General features: G+C 46.9%; 1 protein-coding gene across 1 annotated transcript in view; it reads right to left on the bottom strand.

Annotated features, from left to right (window-relative positions):
• LOC126203881 (nucleoredoxin-like) overlaps window positions 1-13,033 on the bottom strand; it is a 294,997-nt gene that overhangs the window by 104,136 nt on the left and 177,828 nt on the right. The gene's annotated exons all lie outside the window — the stretch shown is intronic.

Below are 13,033 nucleotides of genomic sequence, written 5' to 3'. Positions count from 1 at the left end.
CATTATGTTTGAGCTCGAAACATATTATACAATTCTACAACAGATGGATGCCACACATCACATCCATCACAAGGTCAGACACCAAGAGAAGTGAATCGGACACAACACTACTAATTACTATGGCAGGAGAGGGCGCTAGGACATGACGTATGAGGAACAGTACCACCCTCTAGGAGGAGACCATGCATACTGTAACCGTGGCTGCACGGTATGGCACGTATTAGATCGCAGTTCCTGTGACAAAGTGTGTTTGAATAACCGGTCTCTAGCATGGAAACTTTGCATTTCCTAGACCCAAGATCATTAGACCGTTTTGTTGCGCATCCTCTCATCGATCTATCGATCCCTCGACTTTATAAACGGTGGAACAAATCACCCTGTATACGCGGAGCCCTACTACGCGAGCACTACTCGCACCTGGCCATCTTTTTTTTAAACTCGAGTTCATCCTTGATTATCATTCCTCTGGTGTGCGTACTGTAAGACCTTCGGTACACACACCATCAGATTATTTGACTTGTCGCTCTAACGAAGTAGGCGAGTGTCAGCAATATGTCTCGTGGTCTTATCGTGGCGTGTTTATCTTCTGCCGTTAGGTCAGACGATAGAAATGCCACTTGAACGCTTACAGTAGCAGATTGACGGTGACCAACTTTAAACAGAACTTGATTAATTTTCACACACAGTTATTAAAATAATAACAAGCGTAAAAATAACCTAACTTGGAGGGAGGAGGAGGAGGAGATTAGTGTTTAACGTCCCGTCGACAACGAGGTCAGTAGAGACGGAGCGCAAGCTCGGGGGAGGGAAGGATGGGGAAGGAAATCGGCCGTGCCCTTTCAAGGGAACCATCCCGGCATTTGCCTGAAGCGATTTAGGGAAATCACGGAAAACCTAAATCAGGATGGCCGGAGACGGGATTGAACCGTCGTTCTCCCGAATGCGAGTCCAGTGTGCTAACCACTGCGCCACCTCGCTCGGGCTTAACTTGGTTCTGGATGCTATTTACAATTGACAATCTGAAGTTCCTTTAGTCTTGGTACGTTAATCTTATTCTCACATATCTCTGATACTTGACAAAGTATCTATACATTTCTCTTCATGGCTATGTACAGGAATATGATAATCTTATTAGGCGCAGACTGAAAGTTGACTATAGACTGGTACAGACTAATGCAGACTGACTAATCGGAGGTCTGTACACTCGTTATAATACCTCGAGCGTTCAGGTATCACTGCGCGAGTGTGATCGACGAGGAGGAAAGGTTCTACGTTAGCAGCAGTCTCATTGGATGCATTACATATTAATATGCGGATCGGCGGAAGCAGAATTTGATCCGTCTCTATGGCAGCGCCATCTCGTAGTGCGGAGACGGACGAGAGCTGCGCCTGCGCTGTTGTGCTTAGCGGGGCGTGCTCTAGTGGGAAAGTTGTGTACGCGCTGAGTACGCGGAACTATGTACACAACAATTTCTGATCAGAACATTCATCGATTGAAAATTGTTTTTTACTATAGGGCATCATGTCACAGAAAACATTCAACAACTAATTAGCAGTTGGACAGATAGCTGTACTTCTTTGCTCTTTGTTCATTCGTAAGGTTTCTTTGCGGATCTTGGAGAGTGATATAAGGTCAGCAAGACTTCTGTTTACTGTATTTACATGTTCACTAATCATTTCTGCTTCTGTCCAGCTTCGCTATCACGACAGCTGCTGCTCCTCTCTGTGGACCACCTCTCCTTACGATTGTGTAAAAAGCAGTTCACAACAAAAATAATGTAGTTGTTTAGTGTTATTTGAAAAAAAAAACCATGGGTGGTGCACTTGTCTGCCTCACGAGCTACCACTCTCATCAAGCCGGGACCACAGCTGTCCTCAGTCTGGCAGCATAGCTGAATCCAGCGTCTCTCTATGAGTTCTTGGTTGACTGCTGTTTGAGATTACTTTGAGCTCTGCTGCAAGCAGAACACGTATGCAACCTCTCTCACCGTCTCTCTCTCTCTCTCTCTCTCTCTCTCTCTATCTCTCTTCCCTTCCATCTCTGGTACTATTTTCGTTGTTTTTTTTTTCCACTTTGTCTGCACTGCCACTAGTAGAAATCGTGCTGGACGCAGTATGGCGGCGCGCGGGGCGTCCTGTAATCTCCATTAGGACTGTGTACGGTCGTCAGGTTGCGCGACGCTCATTTAATTAAAATGCGCCAGCAGAGGCAAACTGGCGGCGGCGCGGGACCGTATCTGGGCGCGCGCTCTCCCGCATCTGATCCCCGGGCGCGCTCCCTCCGGCACCGCCGTCCCCTCCTGCCGTGCAGCTGCAGCCAGCTCCACACGTTACCTCCTGAACGGCGCCAGCTCAGCTCGCCTCCCCACTCCTCCAGTTCCGCTGCCCTCCCTCGCGCTATCGTATCGCCAGGCCGGGCCCATTCCCGAGCCGGTGCACTGTGGAGCTCGCGCCTGCTAGCACCCTCACCGCCACCTAAGAATGTGCGGTACACTAGGCCGGTATTGACTGCTGCCCGCATGCAGCCTGCCTCGGCAGTCACGACGCCTGTCTCTGTGATCACTATGATGGGTCGTCACAAAGTTTTAATTATCTCTTTGAAAAAATCATGCTGCGATCTTGAAAGGTGGCGAGGTTTCATAACTTCACTACATATTCACCTCTCAGTGCGACAGATTTTTTTCTAACAATGTATGATTTGGAAGAGACTTCTACCGAGCGACGTGGCGCAGTGGTTAGACACTGGACTCGCATTCGGGAGGACGACGGTTCAATCCCGCGTCCGGCGGTTTTCCGTGATTTCCCTAAATCGCTCCAGGCAAATGCCGGGATGGTTCCTTTGAAAGGGCACGGTCGAATTCCTTCCCCGTCCTTCCCTAATCCGATGAGACCGATGACCTCGCTGTCTGGTCTCCTTCCCCAAAGAACCCAAATCCAAAGAAAGAGACTTGAGCTGGCAAGTCTGGTTCTTACCTATTCATGAAAGTTTTCACCTCCAAAATCACATCGTCCCCATTCTGGAAACTCCTGCTACAGTTTCTTCAAGCGAGAAAGGGCGAATTCCCCTGACGGCATGTCTGGTATTGTCCAAACATCGCAATGCAACACCACGGTCGGCAACACGCATCGGTACTGTAGGTATTAGCGATGCTTCGCTACAGTCAACAGCGAAGAATGGGATAGGGTAAAGAAGACACGCCCTCTCTCTCCTCTCTCTCAGCACGGCAGCGTCCTCACATAGAAGTCAAGGAGAGCCAAGCATGCAATTACTCTGTCCAGTTTTGTGACCTCCTCTGGAACTGTCAACATCATCGAGTCAAACTAAAGATTATTCAACTTTCATATGGAACTTTGAGAAAACCCATTTTATTGCTGGACTGTTGTAGTTTAGTCCAGTCATAGCATTATGTGTGGAGAATACGAAAGGCGAAAGAGTAGGATATGGGGGGCAGGGAAATTTGATACCCCAAAGAAGAAACACGTGTGACTGTATATTATACACAATAGCCTTGAGCGTTGTCGCGGAGCAAAGACACCCCGATCGGCAGCTTCCCGCGACCTTTCGTCTTGACAGCATCCCACAACCTCGTCAGGAGATGTCGGTAGTGTGCTGCGGTGACTATTCGCTCCTTACCATCATAATATGTAAATAACACATCACAGCAGAGGCCCCCCGCCCCCCCCCCCCAAAAAAAAAAATCAGTTAGCGTCACCTAGCCTGAGCCGGCCGCGGTGGCCGAGCGGTTCTAGGCGTTTCATTCCGAACCGCGCGACTGCTACGGTCGCAGGTTCGAATCCTGCCTCGGGCATGGATGTGTGTGATGTTCTCAGGTTAGTTAGGATTAAATAGTTCTAGGGGACTGATGACCTCATATGTTAACTCCCACAGTACTCAGAGCCATTTGAACCTAGCCTGATGATGGAGAAGTCACCACTTTCAGCGGTGACGGATTCACATGACTGAACTGTTCGCTTTGTCCCTTCATCTCGAGGTCGAAGCAGTACACCCACCATCCGTCCATTGTGATTAGGCGACCAAAGAATTAATGTGGATTGGCCTGACAAATTTGCAACATTTCCACTGAGTCGTGCAGCCCAGTGGGCGGCTATCTTTGCGACGTTCAAAATTCGTGTTAGGTGATAAGTGATCTACGACTGATGTTAATTTTTTCTATTGTCCCCTCGATCGTCACAGCCAGTCTCCAAGAACCAGAGCGTCCACTACACTTGCGATTCCAGATTCATCTCAGACACATGGTCTGCCACTTCGTTGCTAGCCATTCAGACTTATCTGACTACACTGCAAGCGTCTTTGCCACCCAACCTGTGTGCCACACGGTGGTGCACTGTTGCGGTACACTTCCAGCAACTCAGTATGGACTGCTGCAGCCAATGCAGAAGATGAAACACTGCAAGAAACTCCATATTAATAATGTGTTGCAATGAAGTTACAATGTCTGTAGACAACATTGGAAGAGAAGTTACACGTGTAGATTGAAGCAGAAACATACAGTAAGTAACATCTTTGACAGTGTGGTAGTAATGCAATGAAAAAGTAAAAAAACTTAACAGTCAGGAAAAACCTTTACACAAAATAGGAACAGGATGCCTATGTAAGTTACTATTTATAAACAAAACTAATAAAATAAAATAAAATTAGTACTTGACAAGGCTACTTCAGGAGGTATAAAACATGGAGAGTGATAGACAAACCAGTTAAAAGAAGAAACAATTAACAATGTAATTATCTTATTGATAGTGGTTAAGTTCCTTATACCTTATATTCTGTAGTTACATTGATAATAGTTTCTTCTTTTAATTGGTTTGTGTATCACTGTCCATGTCTTATACCTCCTGAAGTAGCCTTGTCAAGTATCAATTTTATTTTATTAGTTTTGTTTATTAATAGAAACTTATGTAGGCATGCTGTTCCTATTTTGTGTTTATGTTTTTCTTGTCTACCACATTTTTATTTATTGACTGTTCAGCTCTTTTTACTTTTTCATTGCATTACCGCCACACTGTCAAAGATGTTACTTACTGTATGTTTCTGCTTCAATCTAGACGTGTAACTTCTCTTCCAATGTCTACAGACATTGTAACTTCTTTGGTGACAATACTCAGTAAATGGCCTTGTAACCGGAAACCGGTTAACACAATAAAAGTAATACAATGGAACAAAAGCAGACTAGTGCTTTTCATTTATTAATTCAAATGCAGCTGCTTGTGCACGAACAGCTCAGCAGCTTGCTCTAAAAGCACCAAGCACGTAGCATCAATTGTTCAGTTTTAAACACGAACTGTGCAAGCACGTAGCATCAAGTGTTTGGCGTTCATCACGAACCTGGTTTCTGACTGCAGGTTGTTTATCCAACGGATTCCAGCGCCAACAAAAATTTGATTTCCAGTATTTCGTTAAATTATTGAACCAATTTAAAAATTTATAATATTGTCACAATCAACTCATTAATGGGTATAATCTTACGTTAAAGTTTACTACAATAAGTCAAGTATTAGAGTTAGAAACTTGGTGTGGGGCCTGAGACAACGTAACTCGGGGCTCGCAAATTACCCTAAATGCATTCAACCAGTGTTTGAAAATGGGAGCACTCGCCGCCTTCCGAGAAACTTCGTACATAATCTGAAAACTGTTCGAAACTTTTTTTGCCATCCCCTACAAAATAATGAAAGGTAAAGTATTTTTCGCTGACAATAAACTAAAACTTCAGCGTTAGATGCGAAGTTTTAATTTACTGTATTTTTCCAACTAATCCTATTCACAACACATTTTGCAAATTGTATCCACATAGGCCACTGAATCTAACAGTACAATTATATTATTGTATGACACATATTCAGAGGTTTGGCGTTTTAAACACTGAGATGAGTGAAAACTATAATGCCTTCAACCATAAATATTTTGCTTGCTACACTCAAATATTCAACATATTAACCCATTTGTAAAGTCATCACACGTTTGAAGCTGTTTTATACGTTGTGTGGCGCTACTTTTACTAATCGTAGTCAGTTTATTATTTTAAAACGTTTTTTGCCGTCACATTATTTTAAATAAAAGGTATAAAGTGTTTGAGGTATTGTTAAATTGCCTAAGATAACGTAGTCATTTATCAAAGAAATGTAACCATAATCCGAAGAAAGTATTATGTAATGTTCATTATCGTGTCACGTTTTTTTCATGTAATGATTGTAAAACGATGATTTACGACTGATTCATTTCCCTCTAGACTTGACAGTTCGACGTTATACATGGAGGTCTTCTGTACGTTTGAGCTATTTTAATTAAATAATATCACGACAAAAAGAATCTCATTTTTCATTCAAATAATCTGATCACCCCGAGTTACCTTTCGAATTGAAGTCATTTTTAACAAATAGTTTTGGGCTTAGTAATTGTACTAGTTGACGCTTTGTGTGGAAGTGTGGACGACTGATGCGCATTATGAAGCGCTCGTAATTTCAGTATCTGCAAATAAGGACCTGCCTTTTTTATTAGTAGCCTTCGAAGTCCGATGTTTATATAGGCGACGCTGTATAAATAAATTTACACATTTCGACGCGGTCCTTAGACGGAACTCAAACAAACAGCAGACGATAACGCATTCGTAAAGTCAGTTATCAGTTTTATTTAAGCGACAGAGTTGTATGTTCACTTCAACAACCTAAAGAGGCAAAGCTACTATTAAATAATAATATCAGTTTTTACCATTTGAAACAATATAACTCCTCAAATGGCTCTGAGCACTATGGGACTTAACATCTATGGTCATCAGTCCCCTAGAACTTAGAACTACTTAAACCTAACTAACCTAAGGACAGCACACAACACCCAGCCATCACGAGGCAGAGAAAATCCCTGACCCCGCCGGGAATCGAACCCGGGAACCCGGGCGTGGGAAGCGAGAACGCTACCGCACGACTACGAGATGCGGGCCAATATAACTCCTCCTCCCGTAGTATACGCGATAGCAATTTTAGCTACTTTTGCATGTCAATCATGTAAACTACGTATTAGACAGGGGCAATTTATAATGATAATTCCGTTCTTTTAAGAATCGGAAGTGGGGCAGGGAAATTACTGTTTCTTTTCTAATCACACCACATTATGTAGGGTTGAAAATTTCTCATGAGAAAATGCAATTATTCTAGTCTTTAGTTTCCATGGAAACTCGCCTTTCTAAGCGAACAAATAATCAGAATTTGTTTAAAAGTCGTTCATGCGCGGAGGTGATTTTCGCCACGTGCTGCTGCGCACGTTAGTGGAAGCGCACACGGTTACGATGGTGACACTTCGCCGCTGCATCGGACTCTTGCGTTCGATAGCCCCTGCGCCGCAGCGGTTCGTGTTTCGTGCCGCAGGCGGATTAGCTGACCGACGAAGAGCGCTCTGCAGCCTCTGACACAAGTCGGCACTCTCGGGCTCTTGTCGCTCTTGTCGCGCGACCGCTGCAAGTGGGGCGCACCGCCCGGCCGGTCTATGGATTAGATTTGATTTATACTTGGTCCACACATCACGATCACGACACTTGATAATGACGTGGAACGTGTCACTTTAACAAAAGGTCACTTTACATGTTAACATTTAAGTTTTTCAATAAGTATAAAATTACTAATTTATATCTAAAAATTCATCTATTGAATAGATGGAGTTGACATTGAGAAATTATTTTAATTTTTTTTTTTAGTGCCGGATGGCTATCCGTCATACTTTTATACTTTTAAAGCTGTTCCGTAAGTGGCCAAAGACTTCTGTGACAGTAATTCACCCCTTTCTCTGCCAAATTCAGAGTTAGCCCGGAAGAGAAAAGAGGTGTTTTTCTCCTAATGTTACGGCTATGCACATTGCTAATGCATTTGAAATGAAATGGGTTATTAATAACATATTTCGTAAGTGAATGTGTGTGGATATCTACACTCCTGGAAATGGAAAAAAGAACACATTGACACCGGTGTGTCAGACCCACCATACTTGCTCCGGACACTGCGAGAGGGCTGTACAAGCAATGATCACACGCACGGCACAGCGGACACACCAGGAACCGCGGTGTTGGCCGTCGAATGGCGCTAGCTGCGCAGCATTTGTGCACCGCCGCCGTCAGTGTCAGCCAGTTTGCCGTGGCATACGCAGCTCCATCGCAGTCTTTAACACTGGTAGCATGCCTCGACAGCGTGGACGTGAACCGTATGTGCAGTTGACGGACTTTGAGCGAGGGCGTATAGTGGGCATGCGGGAGGCCGGGTGGACGTACCGCCAAATTGCTCAACACGTGGGGCGTGAGGTCTCCACAGTACATCGATGTTGTCGCCAGTGGTCGGCGGAAGGTGCACGTGCCCGTCAACCTGGGACCGGACCGCAGCGACGCACGGATGCACGCCAAGACCGTAGGATCCTACGCAGTGCCGTTGGGGACCGCACCGCCACTTCCCAGCAAATTAGGGACACGGTTGCTCCTGGGGTATCGGCGAGGACCATTCGCAACCGTCTCCATGAAGCTGGGCTACGGTCCCGCACACCGTTAGGCCGTCTTCCGCTCACGCCCCAACATCGTGCAGCCCGCCTCCAGTGGTGTCGCGACAGGCGTGAATTGAGGGACGGATGGAGACGTGTCGTCTTCAGCGATGAGAGTCGCTTCTGCCTTGGTGCCAATGATGGTCGTATGCGTGTTTGGCGCCGTGCAGGTGAGCGCCACAATCAGGACTGCATACGACCGAGGCACACAGGGCCAACACCCGGCATCATGGTGTGGGGAGCGATCTCCTACACTGGCCGTACACCACTGGTGATCGTCGAGGGGACACTGAATAGTGCACGGTACATCCAAACCGTCATCGAACCCATCGTTCTACCATTCCTAGACCGGAAAGGGAACTTGCTGTTCCAACAGGACAATGCACGTCCGCATGTATCCCGTGCCACCCAACGTGCTCTAGAAGGTGTAAGTCAACTACCCTGGCCAGCAAGATCTCCGGATCTGTCCCCCATTGAGCATGTTTGGGACTGGATGAAGCGTCGTCTCACGCGGTCTGCACGTCCAGCACGAACGCTGGTCCAACTGAGGCGCCAGGTGGAAATGGCATGGCAAGCCGTTCCACAGGACTACATCCAGCATCTCTACGATCGTGTCCATGGGAGAATAGCAGCCTGCATTGCTGCGAAAGGTGGATATACACTGTACTAGTGCCGACATTGTGCATGCTCTGTTGCCTGTGTCTATGTGCCTGTGGTTCTGTCAGTGTGATCATGTGATGTATCTGACCCCAGGAATGTGTCAATAAAGTTTCCCCTTCCTGGGACAATGAATTCACGGTGTTCTTATTTCAATTTCCAGGAGTGTATATTTACTGAATAGTCAAAAAAACTGGCACACCTGCCTAATATCGTGTAGGGCCCCCGCGAGCTCGCAGAAGTGCCGCAACACGACGTGGCATGGACCGACTAATGTCTGAAGTAGTGCTCGGGGGTATTGACACCATGAGTCCATAAACCCGTAAGAGTACGAGCAGGTGGGGATCTCTACTGAACTGTACGTTGCAAACCATTCCAGATATGCTCAATAATGTTCGTATCTGGGGAGTTTGGTGGCCAGTGGAAATGTTTAAACTCCGAAGAGTGTTCCTGGAGCCACTCTGTAGCCGTTCTGGACGTGTGGGGTGTCGCATTGTCCTGCTGGAATTGCCCAAGACGTCCGAATTCACAATGGACATGAATCGATGCAGGTGATTACAGTGAATACTTACGTACGTGTCACCTGTCAAAGTCGTATGTAGACTATCAGGGGTCCCATACCACTCCAATTGCACACTCCCGACACCATTACAGAGCGTCCACCAGCTTGAACAATCACCTGCTGAGATGCAGGGTTCATTTATTCATGAGGTTGTCTCCATACCCGTACAAGCCCATCCGCTCGATACAATTTCAAGCGAGACTCGTCCGACCACGCAAATTTTTTCCAGTCATCAACAGTCCAATGTCGGTGTTGATGGGCCCAGGCGAGTCGTACGGCTTTGTGTCATGCAGTCATCAAGGGCACACGGGTGGGCCTTCGGCTCCGAAAGCCCATATCAGCGATGTTTCGTTGAATGATCGCACGCTGATACTTGTTGATGGCCCAGCATTGAAGTGTGCAGCAATTTGCGGAAGGGTTGCAGTTCTGTCACGCTGAACGATTCTCTTCAGTCGTCGTTGATACCGTTCTTGCAGAATTTTTTTTTCCGGCCACAACGACGTCGGACATTTGATAGTCTACCGGATTCCTGATTTTCACGCTACTCTCGTGAAATAGTCGTACGGAAAAAGCCCCGTTTCATCGCTACCTCTGAGATGCTGTGTCCCATAGCTCGTGTGCCGACTATAACACTACGTTCAAACTCATTTAAATCTTGATAACCTACCATTATAGCAGCAGTAACCGATCCAACACTGCTCCAAACATTTGTTGTCTTATACAGGGTGTTACAAAAAGGTACGGCCAAACTTTCAGAAAACATTCCTCACACACAAAGAAAGAAAAGATGTTATGTGGACATGTGTCCGGAAACGTTTACTTTCCATGTTAGAGCTCATTTTATTACTTCTCTTCAAATCACATTAATCATGGAATGGAAACACACAGCAACAGTACGTACCAGCGTGACTTCAAACACTTTGTTACAGGAAATGTTCAAAATGTCCTCCTTTAGCGAGGATACATGCATCCGCCCTCCGTCGCATGGAATCCTTGATGCGCTCCTGCAGCCCTGGAGAATGGCGTATTGTATCACAGCCGTCCACAATACGAGCACGAAGAGTCTCTACATTTGGTACCTGGGTTGCGTAGACAAGAGCTTTCAAATGCCCCCATAAATGAAAGTCAAGAGGGTTGAGGTCAGGAGAGCGTGGAGGCCTTGGAATTGGTCCGCCTCTACCAATCCATCGGTCACCGAATCTGTTGTTGAGAAGCGTACGAACACTTCGACTGAAATGTGCGGGAGCTCCATCGTGCATGAACCACATGTTGTGTCGTACTTGTAAAGGCACATGTTCTAGCAGCACAGGTAGAGTATCCCGTATGAAATCATGATAACGTGCTCCATTGAGCGTAGGTGGAAGAACATGGGGCCCAGTCAAGACATCATCAACAATGCCTGCCCAAACGTTTACAGAAAATCTGTGTTGACGACGTGATTGCGCAATTGCGTGCGGATTCTCGTCAGCCCACATATGTTGATTGTGAAAATTTACAATTTGATCACATTGGAATGAAGCCTCATCCGTAAAGAGAACATTTGCACTGAAATGAGGATTGACACATTGTTGGATGAACCATTCGCAGAAGTGTACCCGTGGAGGCCAATCAGCTGCCGATAGTGCCTGCACACGCTGTACATGGTACGGAAACAACTGGTTCTCCCGTAGCACTCTCCATACAGTGACGTGCTCACCGCTACCTTGTACAGCAGCAACTTCTCTGACGCCGACATTAGGGTTATCGTCAATTGCACGAGGAATTGCCTCGTCCATTGCAGGTGTCCTCGTCGTTCTAGGTCTTCCCCAGTCGCGAGTCATAGGCTGGAATGTTCCGTGCTCCCTAAGACGCCGATCAATTGCTTCGAACGTCTTCCTGTCGGGACACCTTCGTTCTGGAAATCTGTCTCGATACAAACGTACCGCGTCACGGCTACTGTCCCGTGCTAATCCATACATCAAATGGGCATCTGCCAACTCCGCATTTGTAAACATTGCACTGACTGCAAAACGACGTCCGTGATGAACACTAACCTGTTGATGCTACGTACTGATGTGCTTGACGCTAGTACTGTAGAGCAATGAGTCGCGTGTCAACACAAGCACCGAAGTCAACATTACCTTCCTTCAATTGGGCCAACTGGCGGTGCATCGAGGAAGTACAGTACATACTGACGAAACTAAAATGAGCTCTAACATGGAAATTAAGCGTTTCCGGACACATGTCCACATAACATCTTTTCTTTATTTGTGTGTGAGGAATGTTTCCTGAAAGTTTGGCCGTACCTTTTTGTAACACCCTGTATAGGCGTTGCCGACCGTAGCGCCGTACTCTGCCTGTTCATATACTCCTGGAAATTGAAATAAGAACACCGTGAATTCATTGTCCCAGGAAGGGGAAACTTTATTGACACATTCCTGGGGTCAGATACATCACATGATCACACTGACAGAACCACAGGCACATAGACACAGGCAACAGAGCATGCACAATGTCGGCACTAGTACAGTGTATATCCACCTTTCGCAGCAATGCAGGCTGCTATTCTCCATGGAGACGATCGTAGAGATGCTGGATGTAGTCCTGTGGAACGGCTTGCCATGCCATTTCCACCTGGCGCCTCAGTTGGACCAGCGTTCGTGCTGGACGTGCAGACCGCGTGAGACGACGCTTCATCCAGTCCCAAACATGCTCAATGGGGGACAGATCCGGAGATCTTGCTGGCCAGGGTAGTTGACTTACACCTTCTAGAGCACGTTGGGTGGCACGGGATACATGCGGACGTGCATTGTCCTGTTGGAACAGCAAGTTCCCTCGCCGGTCTAGGAATGGTAGAACGATGGGTTCAATGACGGTTTGGATGTACCGTGCACTATTCAGTGTCCCCTCGACGATCACCAGTGGTGTACGGCCAGTGTAGGAGATCGCTCCCCACACCATGATGCCGGGTGTTGGCCCTGTGTGCCTCGGTCGTATGCAGTCCTGATTGTGGCGCTCACCTGCACGGCGCCAAACACGCATACGACCATCATTGGCACCAAGGCAGAAGCGACTCTCATCGCTGAAGACGACACGTCTCCATTCGTCCCTCCATTCACGCCTGTCGCGACACCACTGGAGGCGGGCTGCACGATGTTGGGGCGTGAGCGGAAGACGGCCTAACGGTGTGCGGGACCGTAGCCCGGCTTCATGGAGACGGTTGCGAATGGTCCTCGCCGATACCCCAGGAGCAACAGTGTCCCTAATTTTCTGGGAAATGGCGGTGCGGTCCCCTACGGCACTGCGTA

Source organism: Schistocerca nitens, chromosome 9, assembly GCF_023898315.1.
Source record: "Schistocerca nitens isolate TAMUIC-IGC-003100 chromosome 9, iqSchNite1.1, whole genome shotgun sequence".
Classification (NCBI taxonomy): domain Eukaryota; kingdom Metazoa; phylum Arthropoda; class Insecta; order Orthoptera; family Acrididae; genus Schistocerca; species Schistocerca nitens.
Note: the sequence above shows the minus strand (reverse complement) of the source record. Positions and strands in the feature narration are given on the sequence as shown.